Source organism: Sorex fumeus, unplaced genomic scaffold, assembly GCF_029834395.1.
Source record: "Sorex fumeus unplaced genomic scaffold, SorFum_2.1 ptg000086l, whole genome shotgun sequence".
NCBI classification, from domain to species: Eukaryota; Metazoa; Chordata; class Mammalia; order Eulipotyphla; family Soricidae; genus Sorex; species Sorex fumeus.
In genome coordinates this window covers 30,883,270-30,895,366 of record NW_026606143.1, presented here as the reverse complement: position 1 = coordinate 30,895,366, position 12,097 = coordinate 30,883,270, and the positions used below count along the sequence as shown (strand labels likewise).

Below are 12,097 nucleotides of genomic sequence, written 5' to 3'. Positions count from 1 at the left end.
ACTGCAAGTATAGAATAATTAGATTAAGTAATATAATAAACTGATATGTTGATAAAATGGCAGAGTCTTCTGCCCCCGCACCTGGCTATCCTCGCCGGGGCCCCTTGGAGGGGAGCGGGTTGAGTTTCCCTCCCCGCCCCGACCAGGGCGCCGGCAGACGAAGACCTCCAGAACCAGCCACCACCGTGCTGAGACCACTCTCCACATGCATGAAAGTACCGGCAGAGGAACAAAGGCATGCGGGTCCAGGGGCTGAGATCGCCAAGCCTGCTCAGATCGAGGCTGAGCATCCCCCCCCCCACGATCCTCCAAATTCCAGTAGGCAGGGGTCAGACACACCAACTGGCCCCCTGGCGCCGTGTAATCCCATCAACGGCCAAAGATCCAGAGACTATAAAACCCAGCTCCCGAAGAAAATGCAGCCGCACGACACCTTATTATCTCATTCTTACTTTGGACAAAATGGCAGGCTACCGAATGTAACCTGCCCACACAGCAGAGTCTGGCAAATTCCCCGTGGTGTACCCAATATGCCAAATACCAGTAACAATGATGGGTCTCATTCTCCTAACCCTGGAAGAGCTTTTAATATGGCACTTTTTAAAAAAATATCAGGGCTAGGACGAAGGAGACGTTACTGGGGCCTGCTCGAGGCAATCGACGAACAACAGGATGGCCGTGATTCGTGATTCGTTGATAAAATATTATTAAAATAGGAATAATTTTTAAAAGCTTGAATGCAAATGAGTTTTTGGAAGTAATTTCCAGAAATACTAACAGTGGAGCAGAGAATAGGGAATTGATGCAGGGAAGGAAGGGCAAGTAATACAAGATATGTGTTTCAAGTGAGTGGCACTGTGGATTAGCAGAGCTGAGTTAGGCTGAGAAACTCTGGGAGTTAGTGTAGCTGAAGAAAATGCATCTCAGGCCCAGACCAAATGAGGCAGTAGCAAATTGCGGGTTTAATCTATTGGCTCCATCAATCAGACAATGTGAATTCTCTATCTTCTACTCTGCATGTGCTGCATGGTAGAACAGGATCTAAGGACCAAAAATCACCCACTAGGCAAAGAGAGAGAAACAAATGGCAGTTGGAGGTGAGGTTGGTGTCCTCAAAAGGGATTCAGGCTGAGCAAAACGGAAGAGGGTGTAGACTGTATGCTGTACTTCCTATCTGGACTTTAATACAACATGAAATGAATATAAAAACATTTATTGATTTTTTTTACCTATGTGTCAGATCTGTATCTGAGCATACAAATATGAAAATAAACAATAAAAGTCCTGCCCTGGAGTAGCTTATATTAAGGTGGATGAGAAGCGGTAAATGACATAAGTACATTTTGGAGTCTACCAGAAGACAATGACGAGTACCGTGGGGAGTGTGCTAAGGAATGTGGTGAGGACCCTACTAAATAGTGTCATTCTTGGAAAATGAAATTTGAGCAGAGATCAAGGGTCTTCTTTTACCCCGAGTCCTCCCTGGGGTGCTTTAATATAATTAACAACTTTAATGTTTTAAAAAATAAACTCCAGACTCAATATTCCAGAAGAAGAGGCATTTGTCAATGTTAAAGGACTGTCAGAAGTATTTTGCACTTAGTAGGTTATGGGATGTATATAACCAGGGAAACACTAGAAAGGAAAAAGGAATGTCATGTGGCTGAGTCATGAAACTGGGAAGTGCCACCTGCTCTCCAGTCCTGCCACCATCCTATGCAGCTATGTCATGTATCTTCAAGACAGCCACCCCATGGATACGGCAATTATTCGAGAACATCTCCTGGAACCAGCAGCAGGCACCAACGGAGAGACTAACAAGAAGGTACCTTCAAGGAAAGCCTGTTAGTGAAGAAATCCTTTCTGCATGTAGAACCTATGGTAAAACAATTTTTCTTCCTTTCCAACAAATTTGTGCCAACTATGGTCACATCAGGTCTTAAATGGTGTATTTGTTCCTGGCCTGGAGGACACATTATCATGGCTCATAAATCTACTGTGCTGCAATTTATGTATTTTTACAATGAAAGGAACCCTAAGGGACTCCTGCCTCTAGCACCTAACACAAGTGTTCTCTTCTGCCTACTTTTCAGTATAATTTATTATTTCATCCAAGCAGCTTGTGAGTATTCTGGTAATACATAGGACCTCCCTCACTTGAACTCACCACCTATGTAAAACCTTTCAATATTATCCAACCCCTCTCCTGCTTCATCTCCTCATGCACATCTCAAATAGAATTAACCTTTCCCACTTAGAGAAATTATATTTATATAGAATTTCTAGTTTACCACTGTGTTGAAAATAATTCACCTTTCTAAGAGGAGTTGGGCTACAAAAATTCATATTCATATTATGGGATCAAAACCTTCAGTAGTATGCCCTATCCTCCTAATATTAGCACATCTATTACTTTTCTGTCACAAACCTTCTGGCTGCCTGATATATTTTCTCTTTATTTTTCTCTTAATGTCCACTCATCTTATGCTATATATGAATATATATGCATTATTATTATGAATATATATGCATTATTGACTTATAATATAGCCAACATATGACAATTAGTCATGATCTGTCCTTATTTTGCAACCAATTGATAAACTGATATATAAATGAATATGGTATAAAATGCCAAATCTGCCCAGGAGAATGTGGCTTGGATCTGACAAGATAGATATATTTTCCACTTCTCTTCACAAAGTTTAGACCTTTGAAGACAACACATGGGGAACTAGATCTATGAAGATGACCCTTAGTATAATCTAGCCTTCCTCACATCGTGTTAGGTACAAAAAGGCAAAGAGTCAGTGATAGGGTCGTTCTGTAATAAAGAATGATCCCAAGAATATTATAGTCTGACCACTCTACCTACACTCAAATCAGTAATTTCCATTCTTATAGAGAAAATTTTGTAAGAGGAGTAAATAAGAATAGAAACACTCTCTTCAATATGCTCCAAAGAATATGTTACCTCTGGGACTGAAGCAAGCATGTGAAGAGAGAGTGAGAATGATTGCCCACAACCGTACATTTCCTTACTGAATCTGTCTCTTGAACAGATCACCATCCGTCTTCCCTTCTGACTCCACAAAACTTCCTCATAGAGATCCTATCTTTACCCTGAAGCTAACTCTGATAAACTAATTCGACATTTGTTCTCTTAAATACTGACTGTATGTTCACAACTGATAGCGTAGTTATATGTGGATTCATCACTATTCATTTAGTATGCATTAATTAGTTTTTCTCATGTTATGCTGCACTCCATGAAGACAACTACAATGCCTAATTCACCTTAAGTCTCAGAGCACCCAATGATGCTTTGTACAGTGTATCACTGTATCACTGTCATCCCATTGATTGTCGAATTACTCAAGTGGGCACCAGTAATATCTCTATTCCTCCCAGCACTGAGATTTTAGCAGCCTCTTCTTGTCTTTTCCCAATGATTGGAGGCTCTTTCAGGGTCGGGGGAATGAGACTTGTTGTCGTTACTGTATTTGGCATATCAAATACACCACGGGGAGCTTGGCAGTCTCTGCCTGTGCAGGCGGGATACTCTCAGTAGCTTGCCGGGCTCTCCGAGAGGCATATATTTATATATTTTTCTCTATGATTTTTTGCCTACTGTCTGAACCCCATCAGATATGGAGTAGTAATTGTGAAAAATGGGTAGGAAGTGTCTTATTACATGTTGTACAAAGCAGCTGCATGGTCAGGGAAGTGGCCTGGAACATGGTGGTGGTTGGGCAGTGGAGGTTGGCTATCCGGGCTGAGTTGCTTGGGGTGGGGAGGGCTCTCATCCGCCCCACAGCCTGGCGCAGAGTCTGGGGGCATGGTACAAAGTATATATTCACCAATTAGTTGTAGAAAGTGTTGGGATAAAATGTGATTGAGTGCAATGTAAAAACAGCACGTGATAGGATGGAATGGGATGGTGTAAAAGTGCATGAAGACACAGGATGGGGCGCTGGATTAAAAGAGTACAATTCTAGAGGTCAATGAAATATATGATGAATGAAAATGTAATCATACAGACTTTGGAAACTGATTTCCTGAATTTCAACATCATGTCTTAAGCAACATTCATCCCAAGAGCACCAAGGCAGAATGACCACCAGAAAATCATCATGTCACTGTCTTACATTTAGCAGGAGGGAAGAGGTTACACCTGTCCACTCACAGTAAAGCACCCTCCATCCTGATGTGAAAGGGGTTCAGACATTGAGAATGTTCCTCCTGCCCTGATGGGTATTTTTAATCAGGCAGACTCAAAACATCTCAAAAACTAATGCCTTATTCTCCAAAAATTAAATTTAAAGGCAACTTTATGTCCATCTCCATAATCTTTAAACCAACCCCAGTAAACACTGAGAAAAATCCAAATCGGCACAACAATGAGTTACTCTCTCTCAACCACTGAGAAAGGAACATATCAAAACTAATGGGAATAATCTGTGTTAGCAGGAAGGTGGTGAAAAAGGAACTCTCATCCACTGCTGGCAAGAATGATGTTTAGCTCAATCTTACAGAAAAAAAGTATAGAGAGTCCTCTGAAAACTTAAAATTGAGCTACTGAATGATCCAGCAACTGTGCTTTGGGGAATTTACTCCAAGATCAGAAAAACACTCATTCAAAAGGAAATATGCACACCAATAATCACGGTAGCACTCAGTAAAATAGCTAAGATTTGGAACCAACCTAGATGTCTAACAACATATCAATGGGTCACAAAGTTGTGGCATATAAACACAATGAAATACTATGCAACAGTGCAACATGGATGGAACTGGAAGATACCATATTAAATGAAGTATGCCAGAAGAAGAAGGAAAAACACAGGATATCACTTACACGTGTTATTTAAGAGTAACTGGATGAGGAAATACAATGGTTTAATGGGAGATGCCTAGATCACTCTTGGTCCCAAAGGAAAGACAATTCTCCAGTGAGGAGAGAGGAGACAGATAAGAAGCAACAGGGGGCAAGGGTCAAGGTACACCAGTGGTGTTAAGGAATGATGGAGCTAAATATTCAAACAACAGAGTCAACAACATTGAAATCATGAGACCCAAACTTAAAGAAACTTAAAAAAGGAACAAAAACTGTGAAACTTAAGAGATTTACAATTTGGTTCCTTCCATGTCTTCAAAAAAGGTTTACACCTTTCTCAAATAGCACCTCCAACTTCAAGCACTCAGCTGACAAGATATTTCGGATGAATGGGACCTTGCTACCCCTTATGTGAACTCAGAAATGCTTAAAACAGATCTCTCAAGAAAATATAGTTGTTGGACACTGGTAGAGGGTCCTGGGCATTTTGGTGCTTGGTGGGATGAGGAAGCAATGCAAATCACAGCCATAAACATTAACACTACTGGAAACATGTGGCCTAAGCTATAAATAATAACAATTATTATAATAAAGAAAATATAGGTGAGCTGACTTAACTGTGATAGCAAAAGCTATAGAAATAAGGCTAAACCAAGACTTAAACTTTCTCATAACTCTCACCAGTCTTAAAAAACACAGACCTTTACTCTAAGAATATCATATCCCTATCACCTTGGGTTAATAATTTTAGGTGTATAAATATTATAAAAATATTATTTAAAATATTATAAATAAATATAAACAACCTCCTGCTCTTACTAAATAATTACAATGCTATTCAAACAAAGAAGAGTATAACTCCAGATATTTTAAAATTCAAAAAAAAATAAGGTTCAAATGAGATAATTATAACACTGAAGTATCAGCAAAGGTTAGAGTGAAGCATATAGTAATGAAGACTTCCAAGGCAGAGAAGAAACTTTATTTATAACCCAGATAAAATGCCCTCTAGTTTTTTTTTTTTTTTTGCATTTTGGGTCACACCCGGTGATGCACAGGGGTTACTCCTGGCTCTGCACTCAGAAGTTACTCCTGGTGGTGCTCAGGGGACCATATGGGATGCTGGGAATCGAACCTGGGTTGGCCGCGTGCAAGGCAAACGCCCTACCCACTGTGCTATCTCTCCAGCCCCACACCCCTCTAGTTTTTTTTTAAATGAACTTTGATCTCTTGGCCACAACAACCAGTGCTCAATCTCCTTCCCCATTAGGAATTCAATTTTAGGTTGTTTTCAAATTACTGGTCATGATCATGATCACGATCGCCCTATTGTTCATCGATTTCCTCGAGCAGGGACCAGTAATGTCTCCTTCGTCCTAGCCCTGATATTTTAGAAAGTGTCACATTCGAGGCTCTTTCAGGGTGAGGAGAATGAGTCCCATCATTGTTACTGGTATTTGGCATACTGAGTACGCCACGGGGAGTTTGCCAGACTCTGCCATGTGGGCAGGATGCTGGTAGATGGAATTACTGGTAGATGGAATAATGTTATAAACATAATAAAGATAAGGATGCCATTTTAGTTTTGAAACAGTCAATTTACATCACCCTTATACATTACAATATTTTGTAAGAGGAAATAGCAAAGTTCTCTTAGGGTACAGAATTTTACTTATCTAAATAATTGGTTAATACTAAATATTTAGTAAATATTATTAGACTTATATCACACTGTCCTCCCGTTGTTCATCGATTTGCTCAAGTGGGCCCAGTAACGTCTCCATTGGAGACTTTGTTGTTACTATGTTTGATATATCGAATACATCACGGGTAGCTTGCCAGGCTCTGCCGTGTGGGTGAGATACTCTTGGTAGCTTGCCAGGCTCTCCGAGAGGGGCAGAGGAATCGAACTCGGGTCGGCCATGTTTGGCTGCGTGCAAGGCAAACGCCCTACCACTATGCTATAGCTCCAGCCCATTATTAGACTACTTTCTTCAAATATATTTCTCCGTCAGTAGTTTAATAATAAATAGATAATTGCTATACCACCTAACATGGATATCTAGGTAGAGAAATTGTTCACTTTTCAGTAAGCTATTGCTTACTGAATGTCTGCTTTAGTTCTCATGTCTACCTGTTAACCCAAAGCTGTCCAAGAAATGACAATAGCTGCACATAATACCACATGCTCTATCTGCTATTGAAATTCTTTTCACTATATTTTTTAGGATCCCACTGTCCAGTGAGAACCAGAACTACCAAAGTAGATTAAGAAAGACCACATATGACATTGGTGGTGGGATATGTACTCAGGTGAAGGTTTGGGTGTTGAAACACTATATGACTGAAACCAAATCATGAACAACTTTGTAACTGTGTATCTCAGTGATACAATAAAAGGGGGGAAATTTAAAAGAAGAAAGACCACATGTAAGAAATGTTTTGCAGGAGAAAAATCACTAGCTGGTGGTAGGAATAATGATTACCTAAATGTAGTACACTAAGGAGCTGAGAATCCCTGTTGTATGTGCATAGGTTATTCCAGTTTCTGCAGTTTTGCCTATCTGTTCTCTGGTTTTCCATGTGAAGACTCATGCTTACTCATGACCAGAATTATTTATGTAAAATGGTTAGAGAAATACAAGTCTGGAACGATTTACCCCTATAATTTCCTGTCCTTCTACACAATCTCCCTGCAAAGTATGCAGTCTTTTATTTGTGAAACAACATGGAAGGTTCAACTGAGGATGACAGTCAAACAGATAGGATTGTAGTGATTAGAATCTATCTTGCTTCTTCTTAAGTCTATATCAAAGATCAGCAAACTTTTTTCTGTAAAGAGCCAGATAGAAACATAGTAACATTTTTGGGTTTTTCATATTCTATTATATTTTGCATACCTTTCTTTTAAATATATATATATTTCTAGACACATATACAGACATATACACATGTGCATGTGTAGCACTGCATTGTACTGTCCTCCTGCTGTTCTTTGATTTGCTTGAGCGGGCCCAGTAACATCTCCATTGTGAGACTTCTTGTTACTGTGTTTGGCATATTGAATACGTCACGGGTAGCTTGCCAGGCTTTTCTGTGTGGGTGAGATACTCTCGGTAGCTTGCTGGACTCTCCAAGAAGGGCGGAGGAATTGAACCTGGGCCAACTGGGTTGGCTGCGTGCAAGGCAAACACTCTACCTACTATGCTATTGCTCCAGCTATATGTATATGTATATGTATATGTATATGTATATGTATATGTATATGTATATATACATATATATAATCCTTAGCTCATTTACCCAAATTGGCCCATTGGCCTTAGTTTAAAAACCTCTGCTATAGACCCTTAGCAACAGTGTATTACTTAACTATTGACACATAATGCTACATAAGAAATTTCCTCAAAATCCAATGGCAGATACCTACGAATTTCTCTTATTCACATGTCCACAGATCAGTTAGAGTAATTCTCCTCATTTATCACCCTGACACAATGTACATGTGTGTAATAAGATTATTATAACCATTTTTTCCGAGTTAAATGCTATAAAATCATATTATAATTTAGGTGAAATATGTCATTATTCATAAAGGATATTTACTGAGGGTGTTTCTATATTCAAAAGAATACTCAATGACAGCTGAATTTCTTCTATGCTTGCTGTTGGATATTGTACTAAGCCCAATAAACTTACTAATTTATTTAATCCTCATAACTGTTATTCCTAAACTAAGGTCCAAGGTCATAGCTCTAGGAAATGAATGAGTCAGTGAATCACCGGATTATTCTGTCTCCATGATGTTCTCAACTCTCTGGCAATCCCTAAGGTCCTCCTACGATGCAGAGTAATAAGATAAATACAGGGGTCAGTATTCAGATTTTTCCTTAAAATTAATTTTGCATAAAGGTAAACCTCCTGCTAAGTAATATATTTTTAATTGGACATTTAGTGTTTATAATAACCACCTGTAAGATCGGCTTGTAAAGGCTTTGAGCTGCTTGGATGAAAGAATGACTGCAAATCGGCTTTGAACTCCAGGCACTCCACTCCCGCCAGGTTGGGCATTTGATTTGAGTGGTAATCTTGAATTAGCAAGATTGCTTGTTGAGTTCACTAGAATTTTCCTGTCATATGCTTTCGATTTTCAAAGAAGTGAACCGGGAGGCCTGGAGCTTCCAGTGTTAAGGAATCAAATCTGAACAATGTGAAAGATGGAAATTTTAGAGGAAAAACAAACAAATAAACAAAAAGAATGACTGCATAATCACCAACTATTTTCATATGCTAACCAATCAGGTGTGCTCATGGCTAATTTATTTATTTATTTTTTATTTTACTCATTCATTTATTTATTTGGGCTGGAGTGATAGCACAGCGGTAGGGCATTTTCCTTGCATGCAGGCAGCCTGGCCAAGCCGGGTTTGATTCCTCCGCCCCTCTGGGAGAGACTGGCAAGCTACCGAGAGTATTCAATATGCCAAACACAGTAACAAGAAGTCTCACAATGGAGACGTTACTGGGCCCGCTTGAGCAAATCGATGAAAAACGGGAGGACAGTGTTTTGACAGTGTTTATTTATTTATTTATCTATTTATTTTTGCTTTTTGGGGTCACACCCGGCGATACTCAGGGGTTACTCCTGGTTGTGCACTCAGGAATTACTCCTGGCAGTGCTCGGGGGACTATATGGCATTCTGGGAATCCAACCCGGGTCAGCCACATGCAAGGCAAACACCCTACCCTCTCTGTTATAACTCCAGCCCCAATGGCTAATTATTTTAGATATGCACATGTGTTTAACATGGAAATCCATCTGGATTTAACCATTTTAATTTAAATGACTTAAGGAAAATGCTCTGTGACAGTGTATGTTATTTTTTAATTTTTTTAATTAGTGACTCACTGTGAGATAATGTTACATACTTACAAATGTTCATGTTTGCGTTTCAGTCATACAATGATCAGTTACCCATCTCTACACCAGTGCCCATTCTCCACCATCAATGATCCCAGTATCCCTCCTACACCACCCCCCACCCGCATCTGTGGCAGGGCATTCCCTTTTGTTCTCTCTCTCCTTTTGGGTATTGTGGTTTGCAATAGAGGTATCAAGTGGCCATCGTGTTCAGTCTATAGTCAATTTTCGGCAGCTCCCTACCTGAGCAAGTCCTCCCAGCACCCTTTACTTGGACAGTCTATGTTAGAGTAATTTTTCTCAAGTTATAAAAAACAGGGCAGACTACTATGATGCACCCATATTAACTGTACAGATTGGTAATTTTTACTGTATAAGTACACATTTCCTGTTTCGAAGAGATACAACAGACGGTAAGGTATTTTTCTTGCATTCATCAACCCAGATTCAATCCCCAGCACCATATATGGTTTCCTGAGCCCTGACAAGAGAGATTCTTAAGCACAGAGCAGGGTTATGCCAGTACCGCTGGAGCTAGATGTGGTCCAAAACCAAACAAACAAAAAGTTAAGTGCAGATTTCCCAAACCTTTCCCATAACTATTACAAAGATAAAGATTTTAAATATTCCTGCTAACCTCCAAAGTTCCCACCTTCCTGTTACCTGACTATACTATGATAACCTCCCCCAATTAAACAGTCTTTCATCTTCCACAGGAATTTAATATAAAGATAATAACATACTCTTTTCTGTATGATTTTTTATAACTCAACATAAAACATATGAACTTCATCCTCATTACTTGTACCCGCAGCTTTCTCTTTTTATTGCTACGCAGTATTCCACTATATAAATTGCTATAATGTAATTATTCTGCTGTTGAGCATTTGGCTTGGTTCCAACTTTTGTACACCATGAAGAGAGGTCTTATAAATATTCCTATCTCTATAATTTTGTGAATACATGCATTAATTTTTCTAGGGTTCCCTGAAGAATAGAACTGTACAGTAATGGAGTACATGTGTGTTTAGTTTAGCATAATTTTACAAAGTGATGAAAATAAGTTACATGTTGAAATACTTAACAAAGATTGCTGCTTAATGGTGGTTCTGGAAGCAATACATAAACTCTTTCTGAAGACCACATTCTAGGCGCAATTGAGTGTCAGGAATCTTGAGAAGCAATATGAAAACTCAGCTCTCTTTACCTTTCAGGTATGATTTATTGGCTTTAATTCAAGCTCTTTTATTGTTTGAAAGTCCTCATTTCTAATTAATGCTATACTTGACACTACTTATATAACTACATTGTGATCAAATAATAGGATGCTGGACGACAGGGGTGCAGTTTGGGAACACTGTATGCATACAACCCTATTATGAACAGCATTATAAATCCCAGTGCCAAAAAATTTTACAAACTGGATGAAGTGATTATGAATTCGAGGGACATCAATTAATTCACTTTGAGAAGCTTAGGAAGGTTAATGATGAAAAACAGAACAGAGGAGAGCACTTAGGCTTATGTGTGCAAAGTAGAAAATCGTAAAGATTAAGTCAGTACATGTTGCAAGAGATTGGCTATCAGAGGAAGAGAGGACGACTTCCAACAAAAAGAGCCAAACTTAACTTTTAATTGGGAGTGTAAGATTGGAAATTTCCACATACAATACGTCCCCCACATATATGATAGCAAAGGCTACTAAGTCACATGAAAGAAGGTGGAAGAACTAATAGGGTTGAAATCAACATCAAAACTTGATGATCATAAACATTCCTTGGCAGCAGGAATAACCAGTGATCTTGAGTGTCATTGTTTATAATACTTCTCTCCATGAATTGTATCAGAGAAAGTGAATAAAACCAAGGTCTCAAGCAGAAAGCAAAGGCTCATGTAGAGCAATAAAGCAAATACAAACGTAAGTTGCTTCTTTTTTAAACAAGCAAGTAAAAGTGTTATATAAAATATGTTGTTAGTGCTCGCTTCAGCAGCACATATACTAACTTGGAATGATACAGAGAAGATTAGCATGGCCCCTTGCAAAGATAACATGCAAAATCATGAAGCGTTCCACATTTTTTAGTCATACCAAAAAATTTAGTGTAAAATCTCAGTCCCCATGACTGCACACCAACAGGAAGAAACAACGCAAATGCCCACCACGTGGGGAGGATAATGAAAAGAGTCCAGAAGCCTCAGTAGGTGCTACTCACCAAAAAGAACTCTCTGAGAAAGAATTCAGATATGAAGTAATCAAGATGGTCAATGAACTCAATTAAACAGTACGACAGATATCCAGTAACATGAGAGAAACAATCGAGAAATTACAGGCAGAAATG

At 39.1% G+C, this 12,097-nt stretch overlaps 1 non-coding gene across 1 annotated transcript; it reads left to right on the top strand.

The window, feature by feature from the left end:
* The first annotated feature begins 11,733 nt into the window (after positions 1-11,733).
* LOC130039500 (U6 spliceosomal RNA) lies at positions 11,734-11,838 on the top strand. The gene has a single exon (XR_008794917.1). It is a non-coding gene; the product is annotated as a U6 spliceosomal RNA (small nuclear RNA).
* The last annotated feature ends 259 nt before the right edge of the window (positions 11,839-12,097 follow it).